Source organism: Squalius cephalus (genome assembly GCF_949319135.1).
Source record: "Squalius cephalus genome assembly, chromosome: 23".
Classification (NCBI taxonomy): domain Eukaryota; kingdom Metazoa; phylum Chordata; class Actinopteri; order Cypriniformes; family Leuciscidae; genus Squalius; species Squalius cephalus.
This window is the reverse complement of record NC_137144.1, coordinates 28,499,777-28,511,608: the sequence shown is the minus strand read 5'-3', so window position 1 is coordinate 28,511,608 and position 11,832 is coordinate 28,499,777. Positions and strand designations below refer to the sequence as shown.

General features: G+C 38.6%; 1 protein-coding gene across 1 annotated transcript in view; it reads right to left on the bottom strand.

Moving 5' to 3' along the window:
* Positions 1-11,832, bottom strand: part of LOC307151685 (NACHT, LRR and PYD domains-containing protein 12-like) — a gene marked incomplete at its 3' end in the record, with an annotated part of 192,021 nt that overhangs the window by 9,461 nt on the left and 170,728 nt on the right. The window lies entirely within an intron of this gene.

The following is an 11,832-nucleotide window of genomic DNA, read 5'->3' as shown; positions in this document are numbered from 1 at the left end:
AAAAAATTATTAATTATATAGACAAAATATATGATAATAATAATAATTCTTATTATAATAACTTTATTTTTATATAGCGCCTTTAAAGCAGCTTCTCAAGGCACTTAACATGATAGAACAAGCAAAAAAAATTCAACAGAGAATTTTTATATAAAAAATAAAAAACAACAGACTGGAGAATAAAAGTCAAGACAAGCAAGGAAAAGCCAACCTAAAAAAAATTGTTCTTAAAGGTGGGGTATGTGATTTGCAAAACGGCCGGCAGATTTTGGAAATACACAACTCAAATGGTCCTACCTTCTTTCCTTTGACTCCACCCATTCGAAGAACATGGACATGGATGGGGGGAGGGGGGGATGGTACGACCATTTGATTGACGCACTTACTGTCCAATGATTCTAGGTGGTCTTGGAAATGATTGGCTGGAGTTTTTCGAGTCCTTCCCGTTCCACAGATGATTAAATTACTTAATTTTCATTTCAGTGCTTCTAACTCAGTGGCTGTAAGTGGGTTAGGAATAAGATTTCAAGTGATTTTCAAAAAATGGCCAAAAAAGAGAATCACATACCCAACCTTTAAATAAGATTTAAAACATATTTAGATTCTGTGCATCTCTAATATGAGGAGGGAGTGCATTCCAGAGCCTAGGAGCGCAGGATGAGAAAGCCCTGTCTCCTACAGAACGCAACCGTGTCTGTGGGACTGCCAATAGACCAGCTTGTGAGGAGCGTAAATGGCGTTTGGGAGTGTATAAAGTTAAAAGTGCAGACAGATACTGAGGGGCTAGGCCATGCAGTGCCTTATATGTGAGCATAAGAATTGACGGGGAGCCAGAGCAACGACTTCAGAGTTGGTGTAATATGCTCATTTCTCCTGACTCCAGTCAGGATCCTTGCAGCTGAAGTTTGCACACATTGCAGTTTGTTAAGCATGTTTTCAGGAACCCCAGCTAGAAGGGCATTGCAATAGTCAATGCGTGAAAAAACAAAGGTATGATCTATTATCTGTTTTGTTTGTAATAAAGGTTCTAAGATGTAAGGGATAATGTAAATCTAGCTTGTTACTTTATAACCCATTACAATGTACAAAACAATCGTCCTGGCAACAAAACCAGTGTTCATTTTCAATACAATCTCTAAGTGGACACAAGATGGCGCCACTCAAGGTTTGAAAAATCTCCCTTTAGGGACGTCCTCGTTAGTAAATCTGGTATAAAATTAAAGTAATTAAAGTTAACCACAGCCTTCTTCTGTCACATCACAGAACTGTAATCTACAAACACACACAGAAACAATGAAGATATCTGAGACTGACATCAGAACTCACAACAAAAGCTTGTTAAATCTGCTGAATAATTACACATCCATTTAATATAAACTGATAAGAGATCTCTCTCATTCATAAACTAAGTTCTGCTGAACTTTGAGTAATTTCATTTGTTGAAATTTTAACTTGCCTACATTTTAAAGCCCAATACATTTTACACAGACAAATCTCCTCTTGTTAAATGATGAGCTTGCTCGTGCCGGCCGCTCTAACCAGTGATAAACACAACGAGAACTGTTCGACCCTTTTGAATTAAACACTACTATGATATGGGAACCGTAAAGGCAGTTTCTAACTAGAAATACTGAAGAAATTATGAATTTACTTTTTTTTTTAAGAAATCATTTGGCCAAATATATTAAATATCTTCTTTTTTTAATGAAATATACTTGAATTAAAAAAGAAGTGTGTGTGTGTGTGTGCGCGCGTGTGTGTGTGCGTGTGTCTGTGTGTGTTGTGTTTGTGTGTGTCTGTGTGTGTGTCTGTGTGTGTGTGTGTGTGTGTCTGTGTGTGTGTGTGTGTGTGTGTGTGTGTGTGTGTGTTTGTGTGTGTGTGTGTGTGTGAGCCACTACAAATTAAGTCAAAAGGAACAAATATTTAATTAATAATCATATTAAATAAAAATAAATCTACACAATTTCATTATAGTCAGTAGAATTTGTACGAACGGAAACTAAAAATGGTAACAAAAAGAGAAAAAGAGGTGTGGTTTTGGGTGACGGAGAACGATAAGAAAAGAGGAAGAGGAAGTAGAAAGGAGGAAGTAGAGAAGTGGAAGGAGAGTCTGGTCGGGAAGTTGAATCCGCGTCTGGAAAAGTCTGAGGGAAAACGAGGCCGTTGTTGCAGCGTGTCGTGAAGTGCTCTGTGTTGGATTATTGTTCATGTCGACAAAGTCTGAGCGTCTGCATTGTGGAATACTGGCGTATGGACGCGTATGCGATGATTGAGTGACTGATCGAGCTGGAACCGGGACGCCGCGGGTGAAAACCAACGCCCAGGGGCGCCACCCGGAGTTTTGGGCCCATGACAAAAATATCCCATTGGGCCCCTTCAGCGCAGCTGTTGACACCACATCTCTAGGACCTACTGTCCCATCAAAAGCTTTACATTACTCTAATCAAAGGCTTGCAACTGTCTTGCTTCTTGTAGTTCAATACTAGCACAATATTTACTGCTGGTGATTTGTAAATGCAAGTCTGCATGCCGTTCACTATTTGATGCAAGATTAAAAGCCACCATAGAAATGTCATTAAGGCAATCCTTTACAGTCTCAATGTATTTTTATTGTAAAATTAATGACAGATTAAAAAAAAAAAAAAACTAAATATATATGAACTTTTTTTTAATTCAAATAAATTAACATCATCATCTCAAAACAATGAAAACAGCAGATTTTTTAAGATAACTGCACATATATGCCAACAACAAAATAAAGTATAAACGGTATTTCCACATCGGGGTTATTATAGTGCTACAAACCAGATCAAGTGATCACTAAATCAATAGGTTTAGGTTTGTAATGATGGGAATAATAAAGTCTGTATCTATAGATGTCATTTAATGGACAAAATTCAGTCTAAATGAACGCATCAAACTGGATTATTTTAATATTGTCTGTACAGGTTGAGGTAAGCTACTACTGGTTTCTAACTGCATCCGGCACAGACAGGAGGTTGTTTTTTTATTTTTTTTTATTTGTCATAATGGTCATTATGTGAGAAAATAATTTGTGTTTGATTTATGTCATTAATAAATATTTCATTTTCTTTTTTGTTATGGGAAAAAGAGCAAGAGAGACAGGGAACCCCACTCAGACTCCCTGGAGTGATGCTAACTCATTACCAGTGTTGCTCACCTTCTTCGCTGGGACTGGGAGGGGCAGTTATGGGGAGACTGGGAGGGGCAGTTATGGGGAGACTGGGAGGGGTAGTTATGGGGAGACTGGGGTGCTGCTGACTCATCTGTTGTATAGTCTGCTGAAATGGGCTTGCATATGAATATCTTGCTAAACGTTTCCCTGCACTGATTAAATGTTGATGAAATGTAGGCTAACACTAGCCTGCAGCTAGCTAGCTTATTTCACTATGGACAACAGGTTAATACCACTCAGACTAAAGGCTGCCCACCTTTCTTGGGGAAAAACTGGGTTACAGACTGACACCCTTTCTTTTGTCTTTCCTCTCTCTCTTTTCTCTCTTTCCTTTGTTGAAAACCAGATTTTATTTTACTATACAGCATTGTGGTCTCTGTGTTTCTGGCGCACCGACTGACAAGTTTCTGTTCAAACAGCAAGTTTAAACACCGCGCACGCTAATGCAGGACCGAACCATTTCATGCAGATACAGGGGGGTGGTCGGTCAATATGAATGTTTACTTTTTGGTCAATGGGCGGGGATATTTAACTTTTATTGCCAAAATAAGTAAAATCAAAGACATCATTCATGTTATTATTATTAGAAATATACTCAATGATGATGGTTTATTTAGTGTATAAAATATAATCAAAAATTTTAATTAGTTTTTACTTATTTGTTGGGGCCCCTGTCAGTCAGTTCCGCTAATCCCACTGGACCTCTAGGTTGAAAAATCGTCAATGCAAGTGAATGTGAGCAAATAATTATTTTCTGGTCCCGTTTGAATTTTGCCATGAATGTGAACATATGTTGTCTGTGAATTTTTAATTTAATTTTTTGTGAAAAGAAGGCTACAATTTAGCGGGTAGAAGTTTGATACGGTTAGACTTTGTGTGAGAGCACTTTGTGGACTAAGGAATAATCAAAAACACTAAATACTTCTCTCTCTTCCTGCAAAACATCAAACGACCCCACTCTTTCATTAGAAACGATTATTATCCCCTCTATCTGTTACTAAAAATATTATTTGATTTAATTTCGCTTTTATTATAAATTTACTTATATTTTGAACTGTTTTTGGATTATTTTTGTTGTAGTTTTCTTTGGTCTAATTTTGAACTTTTGTCAGTCTGTGCGCAACCGCGCCGGTATTTCAGTTTAAACAAACTGATTTATTTATTTGCTAATTTCTGAGAGTTTACTGCTGGACACTGAGTGATTTAATTTTTTTTTGTTGTTGGTGAAAAATTATATGAATGGACTTAATGAAATCAGCAAGACTCTTGTTGTGGTTTTCTGTGTTTTCCGCAATCGGAGAATAAAATTGTTTGTCAGTTTATTTAACGAGTTTGCTTGCCCATAAAATCTTTCAGATATTAGGTTAAACTTATTTGGCTTGCTGTCCACTGAAGAGGGGCTCGATGAAGCAGCTTCAACTCGAGCTCTGATATACCCCCCAGTGGCTAAATGTAGGATATGATAATTGAAGGGCAAGGTACCGGAGATGAAGGTGGAGTTTGGGGAGGTGGAGGGATACTGGAACAGCTTGATGCTAGAGAGAGGTAAGCGGCTGCTTATATACTCAGGCTGTTTATTGAAAGATTAGATGGGCTCACTCCTCCCTAACTTGCGTTTAGGAACTTCATTTAAACTTTCTGGCGCCCAATGTGAACATTTAAAAGTTGACTAACTCACCGTGTTTCTGTGTGTATGTGTGTGTATGAGAAGTGTGTGTGTTTGTGTGTGTGAGAGAGAGAGAGTGAGAGAGAGAGAGAGAGAGTGAGAGAAAGAGAGAGAGTGTGTGAGAAATAGAGAGAGAGACAGAGTGTGTGTGTGTGTGTGTGTGTGTGTGTGTGTGTGTGTGTGTGTGAAAATGTGTCTGTGAGTTTGTATGAGAAGTGTGTGTGTGTGTGTGTGTGTGTGTGTGTGTGTGTGTGTGTAAATGTGTCTGTGAGTTTGTATGAGAAGTGTGTGTGTGTGTGTGTGTGTGTGTGTGTGTGTGTGTCTGTGAGTTTGTATGAGAAGTGTGTGTGTGTGTTTGTGTGTGTGTGTGTGTGTGAGTTTGTATGAGAAGTGTGTGTGTGTGTGTGTGTGTGTGTGTGTTTGTGTGTGTGTGTGTGTGTGTAAATGTGTCTGTGAGTTTGTATGAGAAGTGTGTGTGTGTGTGTGTGTGTGTGTGTTTGTGTGTGTGTGTGTCTGTGAGTTTGTATGAGAAGTGTGTGTGTGTGTTTGTGTGTGTCTGAGAGTGTGAAAGAGAGAGGGTGTGTGTAGGAGCCATAGTTAGAATTTTTGTGCACTACTAAAATTGAGATTATTTGTTTAATTCAAAATAGTTTAATTCACTTATTTTATATTTTTCTTTTATGTTTAATTTTTGGACTAACCTGGGGTGCGTTTCCCGAAAGCATCGTTAGCCAACTATGGTCGCAAGTTCCGTCGTTATCAGCAGTTCAACGATTTGGTGTTTCCCGAAACCATCGTTCAAACGAACATTCGCAAACAGCATCACAGAGTTGTGTGGTTGGAACGACATCTCTCGAGCTGTTATTAAAAGCATATAGTTTCTAGTTTACATGAGATGTAGACTGAATAAATCCTTATCTTTAGCAAAACAAGCAAGCTGACATTCAGTACAACCCGTGTTATTTATTTAGAATACATACAAATGTAATTTACGTCTTTTAGTTTGTAAAGAGATTTAAAGCACCGTTTTTGAAGACTGCGCATGTGGACATGTGAATCGGGAGAGACTCCTCTGCTAACCTCAACGGGCTAAAGAAAGTTTAAAAAGGATTAGCCCTTACAGTGTGTGTGTGTGTGTGTGTGTGTGTGTGTGTGTGAGAGAGAGAGAGAGAGAGAGAGAGAGAGAGAGAGAGAGAGAGGGTGTGTGTGTGTGTGTGTGTGTGTGTGTGTGTGTGTGTGCGTATGAAAATGTGTGTCTGTGAGTGTGTATGAGAAGTGTGTGTGTGTGAGAGAGAGTGTGAAAGAGAGAGGGTGTGTGTGTGTGTGTGTGTGTGTGTGTGTGTGTGTGTGTGTGTGTGTGAGAGAGAGAGAGAGAGAGAGAGAGAGAGAGTGAGAGAGAGTTTGTGTGTGTGTGTGAGTGAGTGAGTGAGTGTGTGAGTGTTTGTGTGTGTGTGTGTGTGTGTGTGTGTGTGTGTGTGTGTGTGTGTGTGTGTGTGTGTGTGTGTGTGTGTGTGTGATGGGTAGGTTTAGGTTTCGGTTTGTGTGTGTGTGTGTGAGAGAGAGAGAGAGAGAGAGAGAGAGAGAGAGAGAGAGAGTGTGTGAAAGAGTGTGTGTGTGAGAGCGAGTGTGTTAATATGTGTTTGTGAGAGTGTTAGACAAGAATTCTTTTCGCTGTAAATTATCAAGTTTTTTATTTATTATGGTTTTATATATCTACATACTGTTGGATACCACATTTCCAAGTAAATACCACACTTTTTTAGGGTTACTTTAACTTATTTATTGAAACTGTTATGTTTCAATAAATAAGCTAAATCCCCAAAACCAACCCACCGGCCCACCTCAACTTTTCGATTTGATAATGCGGCCCGCGAATGAAACTAATTGAATAGCCCTGGACTACAGCATGTTATATGAACGTGTGTGTGTGTGTGGGACAGAGGGGAACACGGGAGCATCGGGAGTATTCTGCCCATCATAAATCAAATTCAGTTGCTATTTATTTTTAAATATAATAATCAACACTCAAATAACAAATTGTATGCAAACATGTAAACTGCACAAGGCATTTTTGCTTTGACTTCTAATATAAAATTATGTATTTACTCCAATTTGTTGTTTAAATATAATCATTTACACACTGGCTGTCATTTTCATGACAGATATTTTAAACATACATTAAATAATCAAGACATCACTAACAGGCTAAATCAAATATAATGAATATGTAGGCTAATATAGTGCATATATTTAGCAAAATAGCACATTTCTCTGGCGAACAAGTTCACACTGAATGACTTGCCTGAGGTAAATGTAATGTGACGAGGGATATTGTTTTAAAGCTATTTTACTGATGTCTCTCCGCCGTTGAAACACTGGTTTGGCGATTACACAAGATATAATATATTTCAGTAAGTTGGACTATATCTTTCAACACACGTACCTTCAGGTGTTCATTCATGTTTATTAGGAAGAGACTGTAGTGTTCACTCGCGTGCTGCTTAAACTGAGCCGCCTATATATATATATATATATATATATATATATATATATATATATATATAACACACATATATACAGTATATAGCTGACATATATATTTGTTGTATGATATAATACGGTCAGATTAACTACTAACAGAGAAATGGCACTTTGTTTATCTTAGAAACGTACAGCAAGATTTGACGCCATCTGTCGTGCATGGGCATAATGGGGAGAAAACATCCCTATTGCAATACATGCTTCATTGACTTCATCATCATCATCTTGCTTACAGTGATACACTTTATTAATAAAATATACAATGTACAGGCAGATAGATGAACCCAGAATATGAACGCAATGTGCAAAGTTTCATGTAAATTGTTTCCCCATAGGAAAAAAAAGTAAAACAATTAACATGCAATTAAGCGCATAGTATTCAGATTCTGGGTTCATCTGCTTGCCTGTATATATTAAGCATCATCAATGCGGTGTGTACTGAGTTTGATATATTAAAATCACTGTCTTTGAGCATTAAGGCATGTTAAGCATTTTCATGTTGAGCGTTTTATAATGTCATACTCCGTTTTTAGTGGATGAAATACTGAGGTGGGTGTTGTATAAGAATGAGCTCAAACCTCAGTATCTTCAGCTGACAGTGTGTGCTCTTCAGTCCATCAGAGAGCAGCTTCACTCCTGAATCCTTCAGGCTGTCATTGCGACTCATGTCCAGCTCTATCAGGGGTGAGTTTGGTGTCTGCAGGGCCAAAGCCACAGTTTCACAGCAGGAGTCATGGAGACCACAGTGGGAGAGTCTGTAAAAACAGGACATTTGTCCATGGCATGTATTGTGTGTTCATCTTGTAGGAACAGTGTTTGTAGTAACAGTGATATGTTATGTCATGTTCTTTGTGAACATTCAAGCTTTCTGCAAAAATATAAATGTCATATATGCTGGAACTGATGTGACAGTCAAGTGAAAATAACGTTCAAATTGATGTCTATAAAATCACTGTTTAGTAAATCTATTTTAGTAAATACAGACTTTACTCTCTAAAATCAGTTAAAACATGATACTTCACTCTGCATCGTGCGCTAAAACTTGATTTTCAGAATTAAAAAACTTTGATTAAACAGCAAGTTTCTTACTCTGCTTTTCTGCAGCATCTCACAGCTGGCAGGAGATTCATGCGGCCTCCCAATGATGTCCAGTACCTCCACAGGATGAGCTCCTCCAGCACCTCCTCTGACATCAGCTGTACGTAAGCCATCAATGAGCACATGGAAGACGAGAGGTATTCTTCTGGAGATGATCTGAAGTATCTTTGTATTTCTGTATATAATGAATTGTCATTGAGCTCCAGTAAGCAGTAGAACAGGTTGACTGAAGTTTCAGGTGAGATGGTTTTGTTCCGGTTTTGTAATTGTTCTTTAATGTGTTTGGTTATTTCTGTGACGCTGTCTTTGCTGTCTTCAGTGTGTTTGAACAGGCCGTTGAGCAGTTTCTGATTCGATTCCAGTGAAATTCCCAGCAGAAACCGTACAAATAGGTCTAAATGTCCTTTCTGACTTTGCATTGCTTTCTCAACAGCCTTCTTTAGTAAATCATCTAAAGCAATATTTTTGTCTGGCATTTTGAAGACAGACACACTCTTTTTCTTCTTGGTTTTGAACAGTCTTGCAAACTGAAAACATAACCGACGGTTATTTCTGTCTGGCTTGTCGATGTGGTCAGGTCTGACCTCGTTTTGTGTTTCTTCACTGAAAAACTTCAGCCCGTCCATGTTCTTGTCCAGGTAGCAGAGGAACACGTGCACTGCAGCGAGGAACTCTTGAACACTCAGATGCACGAAGCAGAAGACCTTCATCTCATGAAGTCCAGCTTCTTGCTGAAAGATCTCAGTCAGCATTCCTGTGGACTCAAAGTCTTCACTCACATCAATACCACATGCTGTCAGATCCTCCTCATAGAACACTATGTTTTCCTTCTTCAGTTGTTCAAACGCCAGCTTAGCTAACTTCTCAATCATTGTTTTATTGGAATCTAAGAGCTTGGCACGTTCTCTTTCTGTTTTTCTGTCATGCTTCTGGCTCTTCATCTTCATCTGTATCAGCAGGAAGTGGATGTACATTTCAGTGAGTGTCGTGCTGATGTTTTCTGCATTGTTCCTAATGGGGACGTCCTGAAGAACAGTGGCTGTGATCCAACAGAACACGGGAATGTAACACATGATGTAGAGACTACGAGATTTCTTAATGTGTGAGATCATCCTGGAGGCCTGAGTCTCATCTTTGATTCTCTTTCTGAAATACTCCTCCTTCTGCTGGTCAGTGAATCCTCGCACCTCGGTGAACAACCCTACATACTCCGGAGGGATCTGATTGGCTGCTGCTGGTCGTGATGTCACCCAGACGTGAGCTGATGGAAGCAGAGTCCCGTTCACCAGACTTGTAAATAGTTCATCTACAGATGATCGCTCCTCAACACTCGTCACCATTCCACTGACAAAATCCAAAGTCAGTCGACTCTCATCCAGTCCATCAAAGATAAACGCAAGCTTACAACTATATATCTCACATATCTTTGCTGTTTCCAGTTTCTTCAGTTCTGGATTAAATCTCTGTAGAAACTCATGCAGACTGAGTTTCTCTGTGTCTTTATTGCAGTTCATCTTTCGGAACGGAAGCAGGAAAACACAGTCTATATCCTGATTGGCTTCTCCTTCTGCCCAGTCCAGAATGAACTTGTGCACTGAGACAGTTTTTCCAACGCCAGCGACACCTTTGGTCAACACAATCTTTTTCTTATTTTTGTTACGACTAAATACATCATTGCATTTGATTGGCCTGTTCTGTGATTTCTGAGGTTTAATGGCTTTATCAATCTGCAGAATCTCATGTTCTTGATTTACTTCTCTAAGTTCCCCCTCCGAAATGAAGAGTTCTGTGAAAACATCCCTGAGATCTGCTTCATTTTCCCTTTTACCCTCAAAAATGTGTTCTACTTTCTCCTTCATGTTCATTTTGTGAGTTTCCAAGAATTCCTGCAGCCAGAAATCTGTTATGAAAAAATATAAATAAACATGAAAAAGTGTGAACAAAGAAAATTACTTTCACTAGACTAAACACTAGAAAATATTTTTTCACAATAGAAAGATTATCATTAAAACAAACAAATGTTTTAATGTATTTAAAATGTATAGTATAGTATAGTATAGATCTGTTCAGTGCTGATATATCAATATACATCAAATACGCTAAAATCATTTCTGATAACTCTATAAGGGCCAGTGATGCGCGGGTCAATGTATAAACAAACCGCACCCGACCGACGTTTTCAACTAACCCGCCCGCGACTCGGACCGCAAAAAACGAAAAAGAAAATATTGTACCCGACCCGCTTCCTGACCCGCATTTTTTTTAAAGTAGCTATAATGCTCATCGTAGCGTCTTAATATAACTTAATATTCTAATTTTGTCAAGAATTATAAAAAATCGTCAATATAAGCTCATAATTTGTACTAAAATAGTCTAAATGTTTAGTTTTAAAAACAATTTTAAAAAGCTGGCTATGTCTATTTTGATGTTTCTGCGCAAGTTCAGCAGACAGTGAGGTTCGGGTTTGTTCCGATCAGAGCTCGTGAGCGGAGAGCGCATTTCTGAATATTCCGCTCCGCTCACGGTCGCTCGCCCAACCCAGATGGCCTGCTGGTTCGAAAATATGTGGAATAAGGGCTGCCTCCGACTAATTTTTTTTCTAGTCGACTAGTTGTTCATTTAAGCCATTCGTGGACAAATCGCCCCTTTATATTAAATTAATTACTTAAATAGGCTAGCCTACAGGAATAAGCGTAATGACCGCACGCATAAAGCTTGCCACAAAGAACCGGTTAAAGTAATGATTATGAATGTGTCTAAATTAGCAAGGAGACATTTAATTGTTTAGTAATAAACTGGTGTTTTCTGTGTCGCTGCAAAGATGAAGTTGACAATGCGGAGATTGCGGACTCGCCATGAACGCCAGAGAGAAATGCACATTTCATATGGATTAGCCTACATAATCAGAGAGTATTTATTTTGGTTTGAATATTTTCGTTTAAAAGTAGACATTTCAAGCTTTCTGTAATATATAGCCTATATTTATCAAATCTGTGAGGCGCAAGCTGAGTTTCGGCGCCCTCCAGTTCACATGCAGTGATCGCGTACCGGCGCCTTATTTTGTCTGCTATATATTTGCTTCTTATTTAATAAATAATTGATTGATAAAACATTGATCAAAATTAAGATACAATTTATACAAAACGAAAATCTTTTAAAAAGAGTTTTCTATAAAACAAAACTTCAAAATCATGTTTTACCAAAAACAGCGCCGTTGCTAGGAGGGCGTCAGCGCCTCTGCCTCTCAGCGCCTCTGCCTCACGAGTGGATGATAGCCCTGAAGATGCCTAGCAATGATATACCTTTACTGGTAGTATACCTTTAGTTAAGT